Source organism: Parus major, chromosome 2 (assembly GCF_001522545.3).
Source record: "Parus major isolate Abel chromosome 2, Parus_major1.1, whole genome shotgun sequence".
Taxonomy (NCBI): domain Eukaryota; kingdom Metazoa; phylum Chordata; class Aves; order Passeriformes; family Paridae; genus Parus; species Parus major.
The window spans coordinates 4,720,635-4,746,378 of NC_031769.1; the positions used below are offsets into that span (position 1 = coordinate 4,720,635).

At 45.8% G+C, this 25,744-nt stretch overlaps 1 long non-coding RNA gene across 1 annotated transcript; it reads left to right on the forward strand.

Moving 5' to 3' along the window:
• The first annotated feature begins 13,906 nt into the window (after positions 1 to 13,906).
• On the forward strand, positions 13,907 to 23,851 carry LOC117245565. The gene is made up of 4 exons (XR_004500354.1): positions 13,907 to 14,472; positions 15,079 to 15,451; positions 18,394 to 18,566; positions 23,618 to 23,851. It is a non-coding gene; the product is annotated as an uncharacterized LOC117245565 (long non-coding RNA).
• The last annotated feature ends 1,893 nt before the right edge of the window (positions 23,852 to 25,744 follow it).

A 25,744-nucleotide genomic window follows, 5' to 3' on the forward strand; every position in this document is an offset into this window, starting at 1 on the left:
CTGGGGGAAGGACAGACCTCCTAAAATACTGATTCATGAAACCATGCAATGGTTTAGGTTGGAAAAGACCTTTAAGATTGTCCAGTCCAGCAGTGCCAAGTCCACCACTAAACCCTGTACCTCAGCATCACAGCTACACATCTTTTATGCACCTTCAGGGATGATTACTGCACCATTGCCCTGGGCAGCCCCTTATGATGCCTGACAACACTTTCAGTGAAGAATTTTTCCCTATATCCATTCTAAACCTCCCCTGGTACAACTTGAGGCCATTTCCTTTTCCTATTAGACAACCATGGCCATGGGGAAGGTGAGGACATGGAGCTAAGGCCAGATGGATCTTACTAAAGGATTAATTCCTCTGCTCCCCAGACTTTGAGGGGAGTAACCTCCTGTCTTGCCAGCAGGAAAACATCTCTTTTTGGCCAAGGCAGTCCTGTAAACCTCTTGGAGTAGTCAGGATTTGCAAAGAAGAGCAGGTCTGGTTTAGCTGAAAGATAAATCACCGTTCCCAGCTGGCCCCTGGAGCTGTCAATACCCTGACCACACCTGGGCATTTCCAACAAAATGTCCAGTTTTCACCCATGCACTGCTTTGAAATCCACCAAAATGCATCCACCACAATTTCCACCTCCTGCTCTTCTTGTGTGGTGATGATCTGTGTTTGAGCTGCACAAGGACCTCAAGTGTGGATTGTATTTTCTCCTGCTAAGGCAGAGACAGCCTGTCTTATCCCTGTGTCCTGCATCCTCCAACACAGTGGGTGCCACTAATAATGAATCTGAAATTCATGTAGCATCAGACTTTTTAAAATCCAATCTTGGCCCACCTTTGTATTCTGAAGAGATTAGGGATTATTTTGCTGGTTTTATTATTTTATTATTTTTTGTTTGTTTGTTTGTTTTTTAACAAAAGAAACTCTAACCCATTGAAAAATGTTAGAGGGAAATTGCAAATGTCATGCTTGTCTGAACAGGAGTCACTCTGGGAAACACACTACAAACACACTAATTTCTGAGAGAATCCCCCCCACCTTCCCCCCATCCTGTGTGTAACTCAGATGAGGAATGTTCTGGCTTAGCTTATTCCCATCTTCTAATGCACACACACTGCTTATCAGAGATGCACTAGTTAAGGTGGAGGAAATTAAGGTGACCTCTACTAGTTCAGGTCCTTATGCAATTTGAGATGGTCATTAGTCACATATCTTGGCATGCAGTGAATTAAGGTCTCTGACTAACAGAGTATCTCAGACCTTTTGTTTTGTATTTTGCTCTCCTTTGTGTGGCTGAACACCCAAGAAGGTTGTTTTATTCATGTGACTCTTAAGACTGATTACTTTATATAATTTTAAACAATAATATACAATTTAAAAATCTGTTTGTCTTCTCTGGATCTTTTACCTAATTATGTGTGAAAAGTCCTTCCAGACTTGGTGAGAAAAATGTTTCTCAGCTATTAATCAAGCCATTGATTTAGGAATTTTGCTCAGGGAAAGAACTTGGCCCTCACGCAGGGAAAGGACCATAAATCTGTGAGAGGAAGAACTTGTGGGGCTCTGTTACTCATCCTCTTCCTGCCTGTGTGAATGGAGTGACTTTTGCAGACCAGATGCAGCAGTCAGCAGCACAAGAGTGCCAGGGAAATCCCTGCTTCCCTCTCAGCATGAAGGAGACACAATTTGAACATGTTTGGCTGTGGCCAAGGAGGAAAAGGTGGAAAACAAGGTAAAAATCACCCCTGGGCTCTGCAGTTGTGCTGACACACAGAAGATGGACAGCAGAAAATGCTGCTGATATGATATGATATATGATATGATATGATATGATATGATATGATATGATATGATATGATATGATATGATATGATATGATATCCTGAGCTGGCAGGGACTCACAAGGATCATCAAGTCCAACTCCTGGCCCTGCACAGGGACCCCCCAAGAGTCACACTGAGCACTTGAGAGCATTTTCCAAACAATTCTTGATATCTGTCAGGCTTGGTGCTGTGACCACTGCCCTGGGGAGCCTCCTGCAGCACCCAGCCACCTTCTGGGTGAAGAACCCTTCCAAATGAAGTGGTGGGACACCCACAGCTGTACCACACATGGGTCTAAACACTGCACAATGAGATGCTGCCACACTTCCCTTTGCAACACACCTGGACCCACACCACCTTCCTAATCCCAAAGCTTCACATACCACTTCCTCCTCCTCCTCCCCCTCACTCCCCCTGGCCAGTGCTTCCACCAAGGCTGAGGTGCCCCTGGGGACAAAAACCTAACAAAAAAACTCAGTAACTGCAAAAAAAGAGCACCCAGGGATTGAGGGGAAGGTCCTGAATTTATGCCTTTATGGCTAAAAAGGGCTGTGCTCAGCTGATTTGGGCGAGTTATCTCGCTGTTAAAACAAATCTTCTTGTTTGGGAAAACATTGCTCAAGAGCAAAAGGGCCAGTAATTGCTTTTAGAAGCTGATTTTTTTGTGTGGGTTTACACACTTTTTGCCTCTGTCCTAAGAAGCACAACTCCCACTGGCTTACTAGAAATATTAAGAACTAGTGACTCAATTTCTAAGAATAATTTTGGGTGTTTCTATTTATAGGCATCAGCCCTAAGCTCAAAAGCACTGGCAACACCCAATCATCTATTTTTCCATCATGCTTTGATATCACACTGAAATAGCCTGGAAATCAACACTTTCCACTGTTCCTTGTCTCTGGATATCTGCACTTTCCAATCCAGATAGCTCACAGCACTCAGGAAGGGACACGAGCCATCAACTACTTTCAGGAAGTGCCTGGAAGCCCAGTTTAAAATAGAAATGGAGATGCTGGTGGACAGATGCAAAGTTGTCCTGTGGTGGATTAAAGACATTTCAGAGCATTTCTGAGGGGCAGCAGGTGGGCTGGAAGTGTCACTGGTGGAAAGGGTGTGGGAAAAGGGAGTTTTTTGTGGGATGGAGAAGGAAAGGATGGAGGGGCAAGGCAGGGCATGCAGAGGTAGAGGTTGGAAAGGCAGGGCATGGATAATCAACCTTGAAATTATTTCAACTTGTGGCAATCAAAGTACCTTCAAAAACATCCCCAAAGATGAATAAGCAGACCTACTCCAGTCACTTTTGACTGCACTTTTCAAATGTAACACATGATTTTTAGAGGAAAGGCAGAATCATAGAATCACTAAGGTTGGAAAAGCTCTCTGAGGTCATTGAGTCCAAGACTTAACCCATCACTGCCAAGTTGAACACTAAACCCTGTCCCCGAGTGCCACATCTACACATCCTTTAAATCTCTCCAGGGATGGTGATTCCACCATTGGCAGCATCAATAGTTACCACATATCAAAAAAAATTAGGTTAGAAAGTCACTCCTGAGCATTTAGACCAAAGAAATGTGTAGTGCTGTATATATGTATTAATATCTGTAACCAAACAATGAAAATAGACACCTACAGGATTTAAAAACTCTGCAGAAAGAAGAGACATCTGTTTGTCACAGGAACCTCCTAAGCCAGTTAGTGTCCTTTTTTTTAGGATTACAGCACACCTATTGCTTTAGGGCAAAAAACCTGCTTGTTCTTGTTTATCATGATCCCATTGGGAAGGTGTTAGGGGAGGGCTGGGCTGTACTTCCCCCCTTCAGTGCAGCATCCCCACACCCCCAGCCATTTCCAGCTCACCGAGGAGAGCTTACAGAAGAAACCCTGAATGTTCTCTTGCTCTTCCTCCGTGCTGCCCTGGGCTGGGGTGAGAGGCAGGATGCCGGATGTCAGAGCGTGACTCATTCTCTGGGAAACTGAGCGTGGTGTGGCTTTCTGAGGAAAGAACCCATGAGTAAGGGCTTTTAATTTTTTTTTTCCTCACTATTTTTTTCTCTCCCTCACTTGTTCTCTGTTTGGTTTTTTTTTAATTTTTTTTTTTATTTTATTTTCTCACTTTTTTTTTATTTTTTCAAGCGGAATTGGGCAATGCAGAACAGGTTACATCAGTTTGCCAGGGAAGAAAGGCTCTGCAAGAGCTCCAGTGCTTCCCCCTTGCTCAGAAGCCACAGAGTTTAATCCTGTGGTTGGAGAGGTGTTGCTTTCACAGGTTATAAAAGCTCATTTTGAGCAAAAGAAATAATATGAAATAAAACACAATTGTTTCTCAGAAGTCGTTGTCTCCCCTGAAAGGGTGGATTTGAACAATATTATTTTAATCAAGCGTTTGGCTGCTGCAGGATGTCGTAAGGAGGCTGGATACACATGGATCAAAACAGGTTTCAACCAGCTTTGCAAAACCAATAATGTGTATTTCCTTATAGGGCTTCAATTTTTATTTTTTTTTTTTAACCAGTTCTACTTAATTACTGGTTTAGATGGAAAAACCAGTCCATCTCTGATTTTTAGGAGAGAAGAAACAATCCTTCCAGTAACAGCACCTCCCTGCCACACCAGGTGCTGTGAACCTGTTGCTGTTAGGAATTATTAGTCACGTAGAGACTGTCAGTGGCCTAACATGCCTGGATGGGTTATGATTTTTGTGGGGTATCCTCTGCTCAGCATCCTCTCTGAGCATCCTCCTGCCATCAGCCAGCCAGCCTGACCCAGGGACTCACTGACTGCTCCTGGCATGGTGACATGAGTTAGCACTGTCCTAACCATCACACCAGCTCATTTTGGCTGTCACAGCTGAGCCAACAGCCCCAAAGCTGGGAGAAAAGTGGTCTCCAAGAGGGGCTGTGCTCGGTGTTGTGGAGAAGGCTGGTGGGACCTGGCATCTTCTGCCAGCAGGGAAGGTCTGAGAGCTGATGTGAGCCCACAGCCCTGTCCACGGTGAGCTGGGGTCCTGCCAAAGAGCTCTCCCTGTGGCATTTCCCAGAAACAAAGCAGAAAGACAAGAAAAAGACAACCAAGTTTTCTAATTTGTGCCAGAAGGCTGCAGTAGCTATTCCACCTACTCACATCATGCCCAAATAAGGGGTTAAAAATAAAAGGGAAGGAGTCAGGGCTGGGGGGACATCCCTGTGACAGGACAGCTTCAGTTAATGGGTCTGGGGAGGGGGATTGTGACAATATCCCCCAAATAACTCCCCAGCTTTTGCAGGAGAGATCACCCCACTGGCAGGGCTGGCACAGAGGTGGTTAAGGTTCGTGCAGGTGTTTCCCTGTAATAGGCACTGTCAGGTACCTTTGCAGCCTTGATGACCATCTGGTTACCATAAAGAATGGTTTATGGGATCTCATCCTGGCTTTTGATGACTATAACATAAGTATTGAGGGCCTGCAAGGTACAGCTTCATAAAAATAACAGCTTAATAATGAGAACGACTTTCCCCTTCCAGGACAGGGAAATTCAGGTGTGTTTTCCCCTCTCATTAGGATTGTAAAATGAGACAAAAGAGTTGTCTAGGAGGGGGGAAAAAAACCACAATCCCACAAACTTCTTAGAACTTAAGCAAGGTGCAAGCACAACTCCCAGCTGTCTGCAGGGCAGGACTGAATCCCAGCCTCTAACACAATGAAGGGGAAACTGAGGCACAGAGGTGTGAAACAGCTGGAACAGCATCGTCCAGGTCAGCACAGGAACCTCAGCTCTCTCTTGCTCCTGCACTCCTGCAATTAAAGACATCAGCACAGCCACCCAAGGGTTGTCACCTTTAATCTTGGCTCTGATTTAATCTTTGAAACTAATTTTGTATTTCCCAAAAGCCCTTAACTCTCTTCAGTTCCAGTTTCTCAGTGGTTTATAGAATATCAGGGCAGTTTGTAAATACATGACTTTCTTCTTTCAAGAAATGCTTGCTATGTCTGGCCCAAAATTGTTTTATTTTCTCACAAAGGTATGGAGGAACTTCTGCTGTGCATTTCTTCAGGACACTGAAATCTTGAATGTGTAAAATCAATGGTTTGGAGGTTTGCCTTGGGCATTCCTCTCAAAAATATTTTTTGAATTTGCTCTTGCAAAAAAAATACCCCAAAACCAAACCAGAACAGAAAACAAACCAAACCAAAACAAGATAAACAAGAAAAGCTCCAGAAGTTTTTCATGCAAGTATTTTGAAGGAAAGATTGAAATTCCGGTATCAGGATGTTTACAGGCAACAGAGACAGCAATTTCACCAGAAACCAGGGGTCTAGGACCATCCTTTGGAGGCACCTGGTTCTACAGAGAGGTGGGTTGGACAGACAAGGCCAAGGCTGATCCTTGAAGAAGTGGGATCAGCTGGAGCTGCAGCCTCCCATGGAGCAGGGACATCCAAGCACCTGGTCCTCCCCTACCCCTTCTTTCGCAAACCAATCCACAAAGAGTGGAGCCATCACGACACCAGACCTGGCCAAGGGTCAGGGCAGGCTGGGGCCTCCAGCCTGACCCTCCCAGCACTCATTCCCTGCTTGGATAGCACAGAGAACAGCCCCTTGCATGGGGGGCTTGGTGGTCCCAGAGGCAGGGACAGCATCACTCCCACCCTTTATCTGCCAGAGGAAACTCCCACTCTTTCTCCTTTTTAGAAGCAAGCCACCTCCTGAAGTCCTGAGATGGGCTAGGGGAGCTCTGGGGTGGGCCAGGGCACTGGAGACCATTGGCTGCATGTCTGGGAGGAGGTAGGGGTGGGATTATCTTTCTTATGCCTCCGGTTTGACCTCTTTGCCAGCAGATTGTTCTGATTTTCCACATGGAGGGATCTAGGGACCCTCTCGAAAGTTCAAACTCCCAACATCTCCAGCAGCAGAGCTCTGGGCAAAGCCCTCACAGGGAGCTGGGCTGCACAGCAGAATCACTGACCCACATTGCTTCATGCACAAATTTGGATGTTTCATGACTTTTTTACACTGGGCCATGCGAGTCAGAAATTTCCATGGAAAAGAGGGAATTCGGGTTTGCATTTTTTTGTTGTTGTTGTTTTTTACCACCTCTCCAAAAGACCTGAGGGAAATTGCTGAGATGATTTCAAGTCGAAGAAATTCCATTTTTCTTATTGCAACAGAATTTTCTTGCAAAATTTGCGAGCAGTTAACAACCAAGAAGTTTAACAAGTGAAAAACAAGAAACAGGGTTGTTTCTTTCAGATTATTCCTCAGCTAAGAAAAGCAAAACATTTCCATCTTTAGTCAACCTGAATTCATACAATTTTTTATTTTTGCTTTTAACTTGCTTGAGTCAGCCAGCAAACCTGAAAGATCAGCTCTTTGCAGAGCTTTATCTGACAACCTCCTTGACTTCCTCTGTGCTGGTGCAAAACCCTGGGCTTGGCTTAGCCAAGTATTGTCCATCAGCACAGCACAACACAAAGCTGTAAAACACCTGGGAATATCAAGCACTGTCCTTCTGCCCTTTCCAGCTCGAAGGAAGCACTGGGGCATCTAAAACCAGAATTTCCCAGCCCGTGGCTGGAGCACAGAGTCTCCACAATCACATATCTTAATAACAGGTCTGACCCAGCACAGGAGTGCTCTGTGGCATGCACATTATTGCTCCATCTGCCCTGGCTGCAAACATTTATTATTCTCTGTGACACACGTTGTAAAACTGCACTGAGGGAACCACGTCTAGTTAGTAATTTCCATTCAGATGAGCTGAAGGAATTAATGAATTTGGAAGATCTCAGATCTTTGGAGATAAGGACAGGCGATGGCACGCTTGAAAATAATCACCCTCAACTGCACAAGCTTGAAACCAGCCTACTAATCACAGGCAGGCAGAGTGCTTATCGGGGCAGAGGGAGAGCTCAAGCACCATTCAAACTCTCTAATAATGGTAAATGATTCTGCAAACGCACGTGTTCAGGGCTCGGACTGCTTCCAAAGCTAAGTGCTTATGAAAACTTGAAGTGCTCCACTGGTTTTAAATCACTGTGCAGGGCTGACTGATTTAAAATACCAGAGCACTACTCTTTTCCTTGCATTTTCTTTTCTTCCCCCCCCCCCCCCCCACCCCCCCTTTCCCCTTTTTTTTTATTTTGTCTTTTCTCTTTTTTTTTTTTTAATGAACTCTTCTATTTGGAAGCCAGTCAAACACTTCAGTTTAGCGGTTCGAGACCATATTGAACCGATTTAGAAATATGTCAGAAAAAGAAACAGTAAATTACAGTTTAAAACCCTCGTGTTTCAGAGCATTTAAGAAGCAGAGGCTGCAGCTAGAGCTGGGATGTATTAGCAGGGCTGGAAGTCAGTGCTGGTTGAAGGCATGGACACTTATCTGTTTGATCACATACCTACTGCAGGACAGATCTGCCCATGTGCTGCTCCCTGCCCTGCACCTTTGATGTGCTGACTTTTCCCTCTGATCCTCAGTGGCCTCTTGCTGCAACTGGAAAAATTCCTCTGTTGTAGGTGCAGTGCTAAAAAGGGCCTGAAATGTAAGTGCTGTGCATGGAAAAGGGAAAGGATGCATCCCTCATACGGGGTTTTTAAATGAGCAGTGTTGGAGCCTTGGAAGCTTCCAACACTGACAGCATCACAGCCCGAAAGTGAAACTTTCCGGTGGATTCATAACTCTCAAAAGACAGAATAAAACTGAAGCAGACAGCATAAATAATGGAAATGTGAATTAGACTTTAAAAATTCTGTCCTGTTTAATAATTCAGAATGATTATAACATGCTGAAAGGAACTTTTTTTTTAATTACTTCTAGCCTGGCAATCTCCCATTAGTGCACACACATCTCCATCAAAAACCATCAGCTAACAAGAGCTGCATTAGTGTGAGACAAGTGGCAAAGTACATCCCTTTGGATGTTTATTCACACCAAGGACATGCCCTGCACACACTTCCCACACCTACAGATGTTCGGGGTGGAGGAGATGCCACGGCCCCCAGGACCACAGCCCTGCCCTGGCTGCATAAAACATTCCAAATAAAACTGCCTGGGAGTCAGTAAATGGAAGCTGCCTGTCGCCCTGGCTGGGACACGAGTGCATGGTCGCAGGCGTGAGCTGAGGTTTCCCTCTCATGTCATGTGGCGAGGCTGAGGCACTGGTACAGCCACAGCCAGTGGGGGAACTGAGGCCATGGGAGCACACCAGGCTGAGTGCTGAAGGCAACATCAGCATAGCCTGAACGATGAGTCCTCCGTCCCTAAAATGATGGCAATCCTTGTTTGGTGACTCAGGCTGTGCACCCTGCCTTAGGATGCTGTAGGTAGTGAGAGGTGTTGGCAGCTGCTGGCGTTGACAGTGGAGGCTGAAACACAGGCAGACCATCAACATTCCCATCACCCAGAGCCACGTTTTCCTCCTACCAGAGCAAGAAGCTCCGGTGGTGAGAGCAGGGAAGCATTTCCCAGGTGATGCTTTCCGTGAGATGTGGAACCAAATGGCATGTGGGTGAGGAGCAAAGCTCTGGAGATGTCAGAAAGGAGGAGAGCAGATGGCAGGAGACAAGAGGTAGGTGTTATGATTGATAGCTAAGAGCTCTAGGTGGCTGAGCCCAGCTGAGTCACAAGCACTGGCACGGCTGGAGGCAATGGGACAGTGGAGTAGCCGAGGAGTGCACGCCTGAGGAGCAGGAGAAAATGCACAAAAGACTCTTTTGTACTGGAGGGTGAGCGTGGCTCTGCTTGCACGACTCAAACCTGTGGTCACAGGAGCCTGGCTGTGCTCTGAGGCTGCAGCAGACTCATTTAGTGTTTTGAGGTCCATAATTTACAAGCAAATATAAATACTGGCCACCCACAGAATATACCCAGCTCCTGCAGCAAAGCTGGTGGGTGGGGTAGCACGGCCACCCCTCAGCCAGTGCCTTCCTGTGCCATCTGGCTCTCTGTTGCCAGGCCCATGATGGCCATCTGCCTTGGAGCTGCCATGGAGAAAGTTAATTATATATTTCTGTGGAGTCGCCACGGCAGCTGGAGATGCCAACCCAGCATAAGTGAATAAATCACACCCAAATTCCATTGCCAGAACTCAAAGGGAAGTTGTTTCTGCGTTAGCCATGCTTCAGCCCCACCACACCAGCAAGGACAAAGCTTTCTAAGTGTTTAGGAGCTGCTGCTGGGTCATGCTTAGGCTTTGCCATGATGCCTCAGTGTGAGGGAAGCTCTCCTCCATCAGAGGATGTGTGCTGGGGCAGCCTGCTTCAAATCCTGCCTGGACTTGCTGGGGGACAGGAGGAAACACCCCTCACCTGATCTCCCAGTTCCCACATCCATCAAGAGAACACAGCCATTCCCACTTCCTTTGAAAAATGCCTCAAGCAGGAAATAATAGTGTAAGGACGAAGTACAAGAAAAACAGAGCTTTCCTTGGATCCTGTTAAAATGCCTGTGGGACAACACAGCTCTGCAGGGGCACTGAACAAATTATTTTATTTGCAAAACCTCCCCTTTTTGTAGCAACCAAGATTCATTAGCCACCTTCAGCCTAATCACAACTCACAGACACCCTCACTACCACCACTGGCACATTAGCACAGTCCTGAGCCCAAACTGAGCATCTTGGCTGTGGCTTTTGGGGTACAGAGGCGATGCCACACTCCTGCACTGAGGCCGTTCCAGGCTGGCATCCCTGCACTCACCATCCTGTGCTGTGCTGACATAACTGCATCTTTTCATTTTGCTTCATAGGTGAGCCTCCAGGGATCAGACCTTTCCTCCCCTGTGATTCTCAGGGCACCAAACATATTCTGACAGACACTCAAGGGTCCTGTTTTCATTTAGGTCTGGAGGAAGCTGCGTTGTCCTCACACAAAAGGAGCACCAGGGCATGGATTAAACCCTCTCCAGAGACAGGAGTTTTCCAAACTGCCTCATAAAGGGAGCAGCACGTCGTGAGAGAGAAAGCTCCTTTGTTTTGGATAGCAGCTGTAATCTCCACATCAAGCACGTTGGAATTCGTAAGTGGCCATTTAGCCATATTCTGACAGCAGAACAAGGAACCTCGGGGCGGCAGCCAGGCCTATTTATAGAGAGGAGGTTTGAGGTAATATCCTTACCTTGGATGCACTGTCTCCACTTAAGAGCCCAGCTTATGAGGGAAAGTGGTGCCAGACAGGCAGCCAGCAAGGAAGGAAGAGAGTCACAGCTCACTCTGCCTGGTTTGCTCTGCAGCAGAGCAAATTACATTTTACAGCAACAACAGAATTCTCTGAAAACTCAGTTTCTTCCCAGGCCTAACAGGAAAATGAATGGCAGAAGATAAACAACTGGAAAGATTCCTCAGACCAAACCTGCACAAGCTGTTCAAGTTAATGTATCAATGTTGTCACAGCACAGGAGAGTTGGGAAATCATGAGCTGCCCAGGAGGTCAGAGATCTGCCCACAAAATGTGCTGACCTTTCCCTTGCTGACGTTACTGATGACACCCAATGGCTCAGGAAAGCTCGTGGGACACTCACTGAGTGCCACCATGGATCGGGGCTGTCCCCCCATACTGCGTCAAAGATCGATGCTTCGAGCCCCCTGAGGCCAAGGTATTTGGTGAAGCTCAGGCAATGCCAGCTTAGGTGTCCCATACACATGGGCTGGGACCCAAACCCAGCTGAAATCACAGGGCTGGCCTGGGACATCTGAGAAATGTGGGTTGCTCCAAAACAAACAGGAATTGGGAGCCCATGGAAAGCACAAAGAAGGGAAGAGGACACCAAGGTGGGGGTGAGACGCCTTTGGTGAGCAGAGATCTGTGAAAGGCTGTACTCAGAATAACAGGGTGAAGATATGACAATTCAAGGGTAAACTCTGGCTGGGAACAAGGCATGGTGGGATGAGATTCACCTCACAGACAAAAAAAATAAAAATCTAAATGTAGCCATTTCATTTAAATTTGTTGCTGCACTACCTGTAGGTCAGCTGCCTGGAGAGGGATCCCACTGGCCCCAGGTGAGTGGTTACCTTCAGGTATGTTGCACAGATGAGGTCTTTATTCAACACTGGCCAGCCCAGCACTGATTTTTCCAAAGGAAGGATGTTCCTTTGTACTGACTCTTGAAACCATGCCAGTGCACCTTGAACCTTTAGGTCATACCTGTAATTAACCTGGTCTACTTCTGAAACTCCCCCTCCACGGAAGTAAGATGATTTCCCAGTCAGGGAACAAGTATTTTATTCATCAGGTAAGGGAAAGAGGAACATGTATAGGAGTATATATTTATAGGAATATCAATTCTAAGATCAAAGTTACTTTAAGGAGTTGTAAGAAGTTCCCAGCAGCACATGGGAATGGGATGAATACCCTCTGAGTCCTTCTGCTCTCCTCCAGGTTAAAGCTGCTGCTGCTGCAGGGACAGCTGGAAAAATCCTGGTGTGGGAAAGCAGGAGGAGCTGGCAGATATCCAGCACCAGCTTCTGCCATGGGGGGAGTGTCCTGCTTTCCAGCAGTTGTTTGGCTTTTACAGCTCCTCAGCCCAGTTCCTTTATCTTCCTAGGACATCTCCAGCTACTCCTTTACTGCCTGAATCAAACAGAAGCAGGGATTGAAGTGGGAGTATGCAGATTGTCTAATGTGCACACAACAAGCAGCAGATTGAGGAGAAAATCCACATGCACATACACACACACACACGTGTGGGCACATTGCCTGCACACTGAGCTGCTAAAAATGACCATCATCCCAGGGCTGATACCAGTTACAGGCCAAAAAAATTAAAAGAAATAATTTAAGGAAAAATGTGACTGATTATTACAAGGTCAGTGAAGCATACTTTGCTTTTGCCTCAAAATGCATATGCACTGCCTAAAGGGTGATGTCTGGGTGACCACTGACAGAGTCCAACACTCAGAGGGAAAAAAAAAGGTTATTTTAACAATAAGTAAAAAGGAGAAGTAAGAAATTGTAGGATATTGATGAAAGAGGCAAAAGGACAGAGGGAATAATTGTTTGGTGACTGCCTCTGTGCTGCGTTGGTGAAACAGCCCAGTGACAGAGTCTTATTGTGTGTTGAAAATTAAATACCTCTGCTCCACCAATACTTGTTGTGGTCATTAAGCAGTAAGTGACTCAAGCTAAATGGATAACTTGAACCCCAGGATTTTCACCAAGATGCCTGAGGGCTATTAGTATTGAATTTCATTATTTCCAGAGTGTCTGCGAGTTACAATTGGAGACTGTATCAATTGTAGCACAATAATAAACCGCTGATAAGTACATCAGTTCAAATGTACCAGATTAATAAAGACACTAATGTAGTCAATACCAATCAGCACTGGTTCATGGAAAGGAGATCCTGTCAAAGTAAACTTACCTTTTCCTTGTTGATAGGGACAACAGTGCTAATAGAGTTGGCACTTTATAAAGGTATCAGTAGCACAAGGTATTTTAAGCTGATTAAATCCACTTGGCATACGTAAAATCTGTTAAGAACTGGACATTTGATAGATCTCAAACTCTAATTGCAACAGGAGACAGTTCATTGAGCTCCTGTGCTTCTAATGGTGCTTTGCAGAGCTGTTTGGGTCTTATACTTCAACCTCTTTTACTGATATTGTGGAGAAAAACATGTTATTACTGTCTGCAAATGATGGGGAAACCTGGGAACTGCCAGAGGAAGAAGAAATTGGGGTAGTGGCACCCTGGATTGGTTGCTGTGCTCATTGCAGGCAATCAATATTTAATATATATTGTACATCTATCTTTTGAGAAATGAAGATTTTCTGTTCACATTTACTGTGCAGCACAGCTTCCCAGGATGCAAAAATTTTGGAGAATACCTTCCAGGGGTTTAGAGGGCAAATTGAAGAAGTGTTAATAAATTGGAGGGAGTCACAGGACTGATGAAAGGATTTAAAAATATATCTGGATTGCAGTGAAAGGCTTAAAGGGCCCTCAAGATGTGTAGGAAAGCAAGGAGACAGCTAAGGGGTGGCTTGATTCTGGTAGGACATCAAAAGATGACAGAAGGATATTCTGACATGGGCACAATAAGTTCAGACATCAAAAAATTGAGATGGACAAATTTGTATTAGAAACAATATTTATTTATTTATTTATTCTTTTTCCAACAATAAGAACTGTCAATACCAAAAACAAATTTCTAGGGTTTGTATTTGATTTTCCATCTATAGAATTTTTTTTTTAATCACATGTTTTTCTTTTTTTCCTAAATTATATACATTTAAATGATAAACCCAAGAATTATTTCCTCCGGGCCACACAATGAATAAACCTAAATAAAATGTAAATCTATTAGGTTTATATTTGCCCAGATTCCAGGAGATACCTAAGGGAGCATGAAGAAACCTACTCTGCCTTAGACCTGGGTTGGAAAGCCAGGATCCAAGCGATCACCTGATGGAAAATTCACAGCTAAATCAGTTCTTCTGCAGGTCAGTCTTTATCTGCCAGGTCATGGACATTGTCTCCAGTGTGTTTTGTCATTCTGCCTTTCAGGTTCTGCAGGATTTACCTGGATTCCGTGGTGTGCCTGAACCCCTGGATGTGTTCATCCAAACAGAAGAATAGAGGGAATAAATCTGGAGTGTTTCTGCCGTGTTCTCTAGTCTGGCTCTACTGAGTCATCACTTAATGATATATTTAATCACATAAATGTTTTCCCTAGTCCTGGTGAGACTTACTTGTGTGCTTAACTTCATGCTTTACCAGGTTGACCTACTATTTAATGTAAACCAGGTACCACCTGGAACTTCCTCCCTCTGAGCTCAGATAAATTTATCTGCTAATGCCTTAATGGTTACTGTGTCACATGCAAGAGCAGAACATGATAGCTGGATTTTTTTAATTAATTAGTTTGTCAAGCTTATTTTAAAAAGGAGAAACCCGAGCCTAAGTTTGCCAGTCAAGCAAAAAAAAAAAAAATACTATGGCTAGGTAGATTTTCCAAAGCATGAAATTCAAGAGGAGTTAGGTTTCCTTTTGTGCCTTTGAAGAGCTCTCCTTCGTGCCCAAGAGCTTCATCTTGGCTAAAATGCTCCAGGCACTTCCCCACAGCCATTCCTGGGATGTTTGGCTGTTTCCAGGAGGCCCTGTGACCAAAGGACTCCTGTGCTGCCAAAATGTCACGCTGCTTATTGCAGCATCCCTAAGGTTCATCCCCATTTTTTAAATTTTTTTTTTCCCCTGTATTTAAAGACTCAGTCACAGAAATGCCTTTGGCTACACACTGGGAATCAGACCACAGCATGATGACTCTGACCTATTTTTCTGTCACAGCACATGTCTGCTTGACAGCACTGCCTCAAGAGCCCTGGAGTTTTCCAGCCAGCTGGGCTCGGAGCAAGGACAGTGGATACTTGACAGTGCACACTGAGAGTGGCCTTCCCAGCCTCTTCAGTCAGTCCCAAACAAGATTTGAATACAAGCTGCTGTGGTTTTAATTAGGTAAGCAGGGTCTGGATAGCTTGCACGTGATACCCATATAAAACATCTTATTTTCTCATTCTCAGCAGTGATTCCAACAAAGCTGCTTTGCTGTGGGAGAAAAGGGAAATTCTTCATGTCACCAAAACATCCCAGGATCCAAAGATGAGGGAGAACCTATTGCAATACCAGCTCAGATGTTTTTGGAGTGAAGTTCAGCTGAATGGTAGGAAAAAAAAAGATATTTCTATTTAGTGGTTAAACTAATTTTATTAAATAGGTGACTCATTATGGGAAAATGATACAAACAAACTCACACAAAGATGTTAAAACAAAGTCTGGAAACATGTTATGAGAGGTTTGTCATCTCAGGATATCATGTCCTGGAATTATCTCCTGCTTTGAGTTGGAAGGGACCTTAAAAATCATCTATTTCCAGCCCTCTGCCATTGGCAGGGACACCTTCCACTATCCCAGGTTACTCCAAACCCCGTCCAGCCTGGCCTTGGACACTTCCAGGGATCCAGGGGTAGCCACAGCTTCTCTGGGCACCCTGTGCTGGTGTCTCACAGAGAAGAATTTATTCCAGAAAGCCAGTCTAAACCTACTTTCTTAGTTTTAATTTCTTCCACTGCTTCTGCTGCTGGGGAGGACTCTAGTTTGCTTTCCAATCTCAGTGAGCCTTGCCTTGTATGAGTGTCTTAAAACTTTGTATTCTCCTTCTGAGCGGGCATTTTCAATGTCAATGCTCCTTAAAACACAACAATTAACCTTCAAAACAACCCTGCAAGATGAATCCAGATGCTCCTCATGTAGCACATCCTTCCTGATGTTCTCCCATCTATGTTCCTTCTCCCTTTTTCCTAACACTCTTTGCCCTTATGGAAATTGAAGTGCAGAATCCAGCCTGGAAGCACAGGAGCCGCATTTTGCCATTTTGCTTAAATTAAAATCTCCAATCCCTCTGCAGGGAGCCCAGACAGCTTCAGTGGAGCCAGGTGACAACCAAGACATACCCACAAACTGGGAATTCCAGAGCACCCTTCAAACATTACAGGCTCAGGAGCACACCCCCATCCTAAGGAGTTTCCAGCCAGAACAGAGGAAGAGCGAGAAGTGAGATGAAGTGCAGCAAAGGCTAATTCGTTCAGTGAACACTGATGTATCATGTATATTTTATTATTCCCGCTTTGTAGGATTCCCATAGGATTTCCTGGGAAAAAATTATGCAGCACATGAATATCCCAGGCTTGTCAGACTGCTGAAAATGCTCTGTGTGGATGGGCTGAGCACACAGAACATCTGTGGCTGGGGCAGGCTGAAATCCCAGGCAAGTGTCTGACATCCCAAACACACGGAGCCTTGATCTCCACTCAGAGACACTGAGCTGGCTGAGAAAACCTGGGGAAATATTAACCTCCCCCATTCCTCTCTCCTTTTTATTTCCTTACTTTGAAGTTTTATAAGGAACCAAGACATCAGTTTTTAAGGATTGTTAGGGGGGGAAGGGAGTTCATTGTGACCAGCCATAGCTCAAAAAAGGTTTTAGGCACTAGGAGCCATATCTGATGTTTTGCCTAAATGTGATGCTGATTTAGGAGCTTATTTTCCTTTTAATATGTTTTTTTTTAGCCTTTAGGGACCATCTTTAACTCCAGCCAGAGAGTTTGGCTGTGGCTACAGCACCAAACCAAGCAGGGCCAGACTGACACTGACCCAGACACACCTGGCCTTAGAGATAAATAAAAAAACATGTCTCATATCTGCAGAGTTACCTCCTCCCTGACCCTTCAAACATCCCACAGAGTGGTCTTGCCTATGAGGTCACACCCCCTGACCCTTGCAATGCCCTGAACAGTGCCCAGATGGGAGCCTGAGCAAGGGCCAAAAGTGATGCCAGGGAATGAGAGCATCTTGGTGCTCTTGGGAGGGTGTTTGGTGCTGTGCCCAGGCTCTGGGGAGTTACCAGAGCATTCAGACCACCTATTACCAAGCCTCATTCAAGTGCTGCCATCACCTCCCTCCACGAGGCCTGGGAGGAAGCAGGAACCAGCGTGCCAGCCCGGGGTAGCAGGAGCCCCTTTGATCTCTGGTGACAACACGTGTAGGCAGCCTGGCTGTGACCTGAGTTCATCTAGCATCAGCCTCTCCTGACAAGCTCTGTCTGGGACAGGGAAGTGTTATTGCTGTGTTTATACCTGATGGAGATCACCTGGGAAGGCAGACAAAGCCATCCTACACGTTTCTCTGCCTCCCCTGGCTTGCACCAGGTGGGTTCAGCCCTGCTCTGTTCCCCTCTGCAGCTTAATCTGAGGGTGCATTTCAGTGACTTTGCCCTGCCAAGATGATGGAAACATTCTGCCTTGAGGCTCAGCCTGCTATTCCTTCATGGTGTTTTCTAGTGAGAATATTTATTAATATGCCACCACTGCCTCTATTGTATTCTGGAGTGGGGAGAAGGATGTTGTGTTTTCATTTGCAGTTAGACATGAAGACTCAGCATGAAAAGCTTCAAACTTTTCATCTCTAATGCCAGAGGAGCACAGAGGGGTGTTTTTCAGAGCCAGGCTGGCTAGGAAGCCTTGGGAATACATGAAGCTATTTCAATACTTAGTCAAGCAACTTTCAGATAATAAGGAGAATTTCTTTACCAGACCTTAAACTGTGCTTTCCATCTGATGTCTAAGAAAACTGAACCCTTTATTTTTACATTTTAAACTTTCATTTTTTTAAGGGCTCTGTCTAGTAGGATGTGCAATGTAGAAATAACTTGCATGGCTTCTAATGATGCCAGTGTCATATGTTAGGTTTTAGGCCCCTTTTTTATTTAATGACAAAATAGGGGTTCAACCTGCAGCTGTAGTCCCATTTATCATGCCCATTTGCACCCTGCTGCAGCAGCAAAGTTGATTTGTTAATGAGGCATTGGCAATTTGAATAATATTTGTGCTATTACTGCTTTTTTTTGTGCTTCACAAGATCTTGGGAACTTTATGTTTTATTGATGATTTTTTGGCCTTTCTGAATGTGGAGGAAAGCTCCTTAACCTACCAGGGAGTCATCTGCAGATTCAGAAACCAGAAGGCATGAGCAGAACTTAAAAAGTTGAAGATTTTCCATGAAAAAAATGAAAAACTTGTGATTCTCAAGTCAATCTTTTCCTTTCAGGGGGGCTCATGAAGCTGAGATCTGACATGACCACAGGTGGATTTTGCTTCCAGTGAAGATGGTATAAGGCATAAACTGCAAAGGGGTGATCTGCCCCCAACTCTACCAGCCTCACTGCTGAGGGACAGGAAAACTCAGCTCTGGCTCATTATGGACTTGATGGTATCTACTTTGTAAGTTACTAAACCCATTTTGTTCATTTTGCAACACATCAATTTTATGGCTGAGGCTGAAGTATTTACTCGTCCTTGGGGTTTGCAGTTGTTGAGATACAGGATGGAAAAGCAGCCTGTATGTAAAATGTGGCTGAACTCTGCTATCCATTCAACAGAGAGTCAATAGTTCAGGAGTTAATTCATGAGAAGAAGGGAGTAAAAACACACCAAGGTCAGGATCTCATGACCCACAGGCTGTCTATAGCTCCATCTGAAAGACCTTGTAATAGATAGGTATGTGGCTTGAAAAACGCATAATATTGTGGTTAAGCAAGGCATTTCACAAGTTTTGTAACATCACACTCCTGGCAAACCTTCTTGAGTGCATATCATATTCAGATCAGAGCTCTCTGCAGGATGGGAAATGTTAGGGTGATGAAGGTTTTAAATCTCATGACACACAAATTGATACGCCAGAAAAATATTTACAAGCTGGTGAGTGTCCCATAAACTCCCGCCAAAGATTTTTCTCTTCAGGAGCTGTGCTGATTTACACCAGAGCTCTGGTCCTCTCTGTACCATATCCCAGGAGCCAGGGAGTGCCAATCCCAGGTAGTTTCTCCCAGTTGTCCACTTGCTGCTCCTCCTCACAGCGCCGTGAGATTTGTGTAGTGTCAGCACTGACAGCCAATTTCCTGCCTTTCCCTCAGCTCATCGCTGGTATGGTGCAGATAAGGTTTAGGTTTCCAGCTCTGCAGATCCCAAAATGCAACAACCCCACTTCCAAGGAGGGAATCCTCCTTCCCACCTTGCCATTAAAACAGCAAACTGTCCCAGCCCAGGAGAGGAGACTGTAGAGAGCAACCACATCTATAGTGAAACATGGAGCTGGTGAGGAGAGCAGAGCTGAGCTCAGCAGGGCTCATGGCTTGTGTGCTCCTGCCTGTCCAGCTGGCCTGGAGACCTTGGGATTCCAGGCACCAGCCTTGCTCCAGTCCATCACTTGCAAGCTGGAAAGGGCTGGAAATGTTCTAAGAGCTGGAACACCTTTACAGTGTGGACAGTGGGTTTGATCCTTAAAGGCTGCAGTGGTGGCACCCAAGGGGTTGATGGCATGGTCACACTTGGCCAGATGCTCTCTGCCATCTCTGACCTGGATCCACTCTCCTAAATGGAGATGGAGATGATCTAGCCTCAGGAGATGATCTAGCTTCAAAAACGAAAGGGAAGGGAATGGAAGACCAGGTTTCCAAAATCTTGGGTCCTTGAATGGGAAGGGAGCAGGGATGCCATGGCAGGGGAGGTGTGAGGGAGCAGGGAGGATGGGAAGGAGGGAGCAGGGAGGATGGCAAGGAGGGAGCAGGGAGGATGTGGCAGAGAGTGTCTCTTGCTGTGTGACTGTGCACCGCTCTCAGCACCACAGGCTCCCTTCAGGGCCCAGAGCTGCTGCTGGAGAATTAATTCAGAACAAGATTTGCACCCCAGCCTTCAACACAGCCTGTGCCCATGGAGGGCCCCTCCTCTCCCACTTGCAGGTTTTTTTGCAGCAGTTTGAAAAGCAAGGGGTAGGAGGAGGGAGGGAGAGAGCATTAATGGAACAAATGCTCCAAAAGCGGTTCCAAAAACATTTCCATCTTCCGGCAGCATAGCAGCTGTGGCATGTCCTACGCTGTGTTCGGCATAATGGTCACCAGCTGTGAGGAGCTGCTTTTTTATTGACCAGAGCATTTCCTTGGGGCTGCAATGGATACCAAACACCTCCAGCTCCAAGTTTTGCAGGTGCCCGGAGCTGGCTGTGCCTTTGTTGTGCCTTGCCAAGGAACTCCTGGGGCTGAATTTCCCCCGTGCCACCCCTCTGCCCACGCTGCCTTTCAGCTCCAAGCAGCAACAGCCTCACTCAGGATGGGAGAGCTGGTGCTGAGCTCTCCTTGCCCAGTGCTTCCCGAAGCCAAATGCTCACCAGCCCTAAAGCCACAGTAATTAAAGGACATTTAATGAGGTAATACCCAAGATAAATCATATGGCAATAATAATTTAAAAATAATAAAAGCTAAGGCTTTTATTTCAGGAAGATCTTTTGAGGAGGGGGGCTGGATGTAATCTTTTTGAGTGCTCTATTATAGGCTCTGAGTTATAAATAAATCCATATTTTAACATCTGGGATTCATAACATCTTGCTGACAGTCAAATCTCATAAAAGATGTGGTGACTTCTACAGATGTGGGAAACCTCATTCAATGAGCTGCGTAACAAAGAAAATCTAGTTCTTTTTCATTATTTACAGTTAAATCTGTGTCTCTCTGGCTCCAGAGAGGGAGCAAAGCTGCGGGGTCACCCGTTCTTAAATGCACCCTTGCTAGGAAACTTAAGAGCAAAAGCATTGCCTGAAAGCCAGGGGTGAAACCAGCACTCTGTGGATCGTGGGCTGCCTGCAGGATTTTGATCCCTCCCTCCCCTCCAGGCTGGGTGCTCATGCAATAACAAGCAGACCCTGGAAAGCTGGCAAATGGTGGGGGATGAGAAGGTAAGCACTGCCTGGGCACCAAAGACATGAAGATTGTCATGAATCCCTTCAGTCCCACTTTGGGATTTTAACAAAGTGAAAGAGGAGAAAGGTAAAAGAAGGGAAAAAAGGAGGACACCCCATCTCCCCATCTCCAAACTCTCACAAGCAGCCGACTCCTCAGTGAGGATGTAACTAATCAAGGCTACAGCTCCAATACTTTACAATTAGCTACAATTCCAAAGGAAGGAGGGGAAAATATTGAAGTATTTTCCAGCAAAACTTGGTAACAGCAACCATATCCCCACACACTACACACAACACTTGCACTGGCACAGGCTTTACAGCAAACTCGAATCTCCGTTCTGCTGGGTAAACCCAAAGAAAGTAAACAGTTTATTATGGTCACGTTTAATTTGGGTTTATACAAAGCTGGAGCACTGCAGCCTGTGTTTAATGCAGTTGTGGTGGTGGGGATTTGTTTTTCTCCCTCCCCAAATAGCTCGCTATTGATTTTCCTCTTAACAAGTGCTCTTGTTCTGACAGTCCATCTCACTCTCTGTGTTCAGACTAAGAGGTTGTAATCTCCATGTCGGTGATACCTGAATCCTCTGGCCATGGGCATGTTATGTTTTCACTAAAATAGGATTATGACCTATTAATCAATAAAGATGAAGTGGGTTAGCCGAGCTGTGACAAAGACGTGATTATTTTGCACGGTCCTGGAGAAGCAGGCAGGTGTCAGGCATGAAAGAAATCAGCATTTCAGCAGCCTCATCCTGGGCTTTCTGTGTCCAACAGAAATGGGTGGTGTAAATAAAAAAAGTCACACAAAGAGCTGCTGTTTGTCTTTGAGTGATCAATCTGCCCTTTTGCTGGGACCCACACAGGAGGAAATGCTTCCCTGCTCTTCTCAGTGCCAAAACTCAAAGCACTCTATAGCAGAGAATAGAAATCTCTGCATTGGACAGAGGAGGAAACCGAGGCAGGCAAAGGTGGTGGGATTTGTTGGTGAGCCTATAGGAAATGGGAGCCAGGGCTGGATAGCAGAAAATAGGCTTTGTGTGTTTAGTGAGTCCAGCCCAGCTGGCTGCATTGTGTGACTTGCACTAAGAGGCTGGCAGGGCTCTAGAGCTGAGCTAAAGCACTGGAACTATGAACTTCCAAGCTTTCAAATATTTGGATAGCCTATAAAAATAATTTTAAGCTCCTAATCCCTCCCTGTCAAATGGTATAATTTTTTTACCTCCTTTTTGGTTTCAACCTTCCTTCTCTTTTGGTTTTGTTAAAGCAGCCTCAGCTCTGACATCATCTGAGAATTTCATTTAACAAAATGTTTTGAATCATTTGTACTGGTTCTGGCGACTTTGCCAATGGAAACATCCCCTGCAGCAAGTGATTTTAAACCTTTAATATGATTTTTTTCCCCCTCCTGTAGCTATATTCAGAGCAATACTGTTCCCTTGACTTCTGGCCAAATGACCCAGAGGAAAGGGTTGCTTTGGGATGTCAGGAGAACATGGTTTGCACAATCTGGGAGAGACCATCTGATGACAGGGCAGCTCCCACCCATGTCCCTGATCCCTCTCAGTCCTCCTGGGTGGGTTAGAGGAGGACGAGGATGGGCTGAGGGAATGTTTGGGCATTTTTGGGGCTGCATCACAAAGCGCTGGTGAGACCCACAACTGGTAAAGGGAGAGGGCACAGCTGGGAATGAAAGCTGTGACCAAGCCACACTCAGTTCCTATCAATATTATGTTTATTATTATGGCAGTGTTTGCACCTTCTGCTAACCAATGCTGCTCCAGAAATTGATGTTCTTGCTTTGGGTTCTCCTTCACCCTCTTTTCAGTGGTCATGGAAAGTTGGAACATCATCTCCTGGAGCCAAACAAGGCAGCCATGCAGGGTTCCATCCTGGAGGCCACATTTAATACTCAACAACCTTCAGATATCAAAAACAAGCAAAACAACCCAATGTGGCCCTCAGATATCCCTGATGATCCCTGCCAGATGTCCTCCTTGTCATGATGCACAAATATTTGGTGCTTGAGGTCCTTAGGAAGCAGGAATACCTTGCAGTACCTTGCAGATCCTTGACCCTCCACAGCATGTCTGTGACCTACCAAACCCAAAAGGCACACATTAAAAGCCTGGCACTAAAAGATCAGGACTGGGGGAGTGAAGTTATAGGTTATTTCCAAACAAAAGTTCCCTGAGTCCTTCTGCACCCTGGAACCACCCCATGAAACCTTTGGGTGAGGCAACACCTCTCTTCCAGCAGCAAAAGAGACTCCAAAAGGGGAGATGTAGGAGATTTTATGGCACCACTGTGGCTCTAGTGATATTATTTGAAGCAAATGCAAACACACTCAGGCTTATAATAAGAGGGTGTAATAGATAGTAAGTGCAAATGACTCATTCACTGAGATTTTCCTGGATTAGACAGCAGCAGAAGGACAACAGCTGTGTAAAATGGACTTTAAAAAATAATCTTCTAATAAGATTTTAATAAACCTGTTAGTAAATTATAATGCTTGACTTCAAGAACTATTTCTCCCCTGCAGTGTTTCTCTGTGGAGCTGAAGCTCTGGTGCTCTCCGAGTGTGCATGATAAAACCTTGACTGCACCCCAGGCAGGGCAGGGATTCCTCAGGTCCATGGATGAACAGAAAATCACACCTGTGGGCAGAAGCTGAGCCCTGAAAAGCTGCCTCAGGCTTCCTCCAACATTAACTTCCTGAATTAAACTCAACCTCAGTTTTTATACTATTCTTGCCACCTTTTTTCTTTCAGTTGACTTGAGTAGATTAATTTCAAAAAGTAAAATAAAATAAATAGTGTTTTATGAAACAAAAAGCCTGTTCTTTTCATTGCACTCCAGACTGCATGTAGTCAGTGCTGGCTTAGCAAAGCCTTCCCCTAAATCCCACGTCTGGACATGCATGTGCACATTGCCACAGTTTTGGTCCTTTCCTCAGCGCTCTGTTCTCCTGGGGTCGTGTCATTACGTGGCAATCTCAGCTTTTGCTTGGAAGAGAGAACTCGTTTTTGCAGCTGCCACAGTTTAGGAGCAAATCCTGTATGTGCAAATATTTAGGAACTCAAAAACCAGAATGGAAACCAAATGGACTCAGGTTTATTTCCCTTCCTTAATCCTCTCTGAATTGCAGCGAGGTTGGGTTTAAGCTGGACTGGCCAAGCTGCTCCCATTTCCTATGAGTTTGTGAATATTTCAGCCTCAATGGGAGAGTGTTCATCTCCATTTGTCCCTCTGTCTCTTGTTAAGTGAGGTGTCAATCACCTGTTATCCTGCTGTCTCACAGAGCTTTCTACCAACCACAGATGTCACCACAACATAGACATTGTGTTAATAAGTGTATCTCTGTGTGCACTATCACTTACATCTTCATCTTTACTCTTTGGGGAAAGCTAAGGGGCAGAAACATAAATGCAGCTCCTCAGTTTTACAGGATGATGGGGGAAAATAACCTTCATGTGGGGTGAGATGCACCAAACCCCAAACCATCCATCCTGCTGCACTGGGGACAGGTTATGTTGTGGGGGTGTCTGGCTCCCTGAGACCTTTGCAGGGTTAGTGGGGCACTGTGTGAACCAGAAGGTTTTGTCCTCCAGGACTGTGAGCACTGCAGATTTAGGAGATGTTCATACCCCTGATGGAGAGTCCCAAAAGTGAGATGTGCCTTCATGCAGGGCCACGAGGCCAGCTCAGCCCAGCATTGCCCGCCAGACGAGACCTGAGGGGCATTGTCACCACCACCATGACGTTTGCCACCCCTTTTGTGGGTTTTGATTTATAGCAAGGACTTTAATGGCTCAGACAGAGCAGTCCCAGTGAGGCAGGAGGTCTCCCTGTGCCCCAATTCCTGCCTTTTGCACCCCACATGAGGGCAGGGGGGTGCTGAGATGGTGGGGCACAGCCTCAGCCCACGGTGGGGCACAGCCCCGTTCCACACTGGGGGCACAGCCCTGTTCCACGCTGGATCTGCAGCAGGAATCACCTCCTGCAGGCTCAGCAGCAGCAGCTGAGGTCTGTGTAACCTTTCAGAGCACAGCAGCTGCTGCTCTGTGAAGAGGAGCCAGAGCTGAACAGCATCTCGAGGTAAGTGCAGCATGCCAGGGGCCAGCCTTCACAGCGAAGCTGGAGAGAAAAAGCCCAGCTCAGTCACAAATTAACAAAACTGATGCAGGTGGCTCCTGTCTGCAGATGGGAGAAGAGGTGGGTGCTCCCAGGTCCTCTGAGGTCAGGCCTCCAGGTTTTCAAGGTCATCTCTTTTGTCTGGCAATAAAATTACCAAAGGCTCAGTATTTTACCATAAACTATTCAGTGGGGGTTTTCCCTTGCAGCTTCCACCTCTCAAGGTGGTGCTTGTCCTACCTGAGTACCTGTGCTCAGCAGGTGCCTGCAGTTTAGGATTCCTACAGAAATCCCTGAGCTCCTGCACAGGGAAAGCCAGAGTCCCTGTTTCTGGAGCTCTTCCCCTGCACTGAAATCAGAGCAGCTTGGCAATAACTGGTTTAGGCTCAGCCTCAAAACCTCGAGCCTGTGCCCACCCTTCTGCCTCAGTTTCCCACTGGTAAAAGTGGGGGTAAGAGGCAGGGCCTTGTCCCCTGGAACAATGAGGGTGGCACAGTTACACAGGGACCAAGACCCCTGGACATGGCAGCTCTGT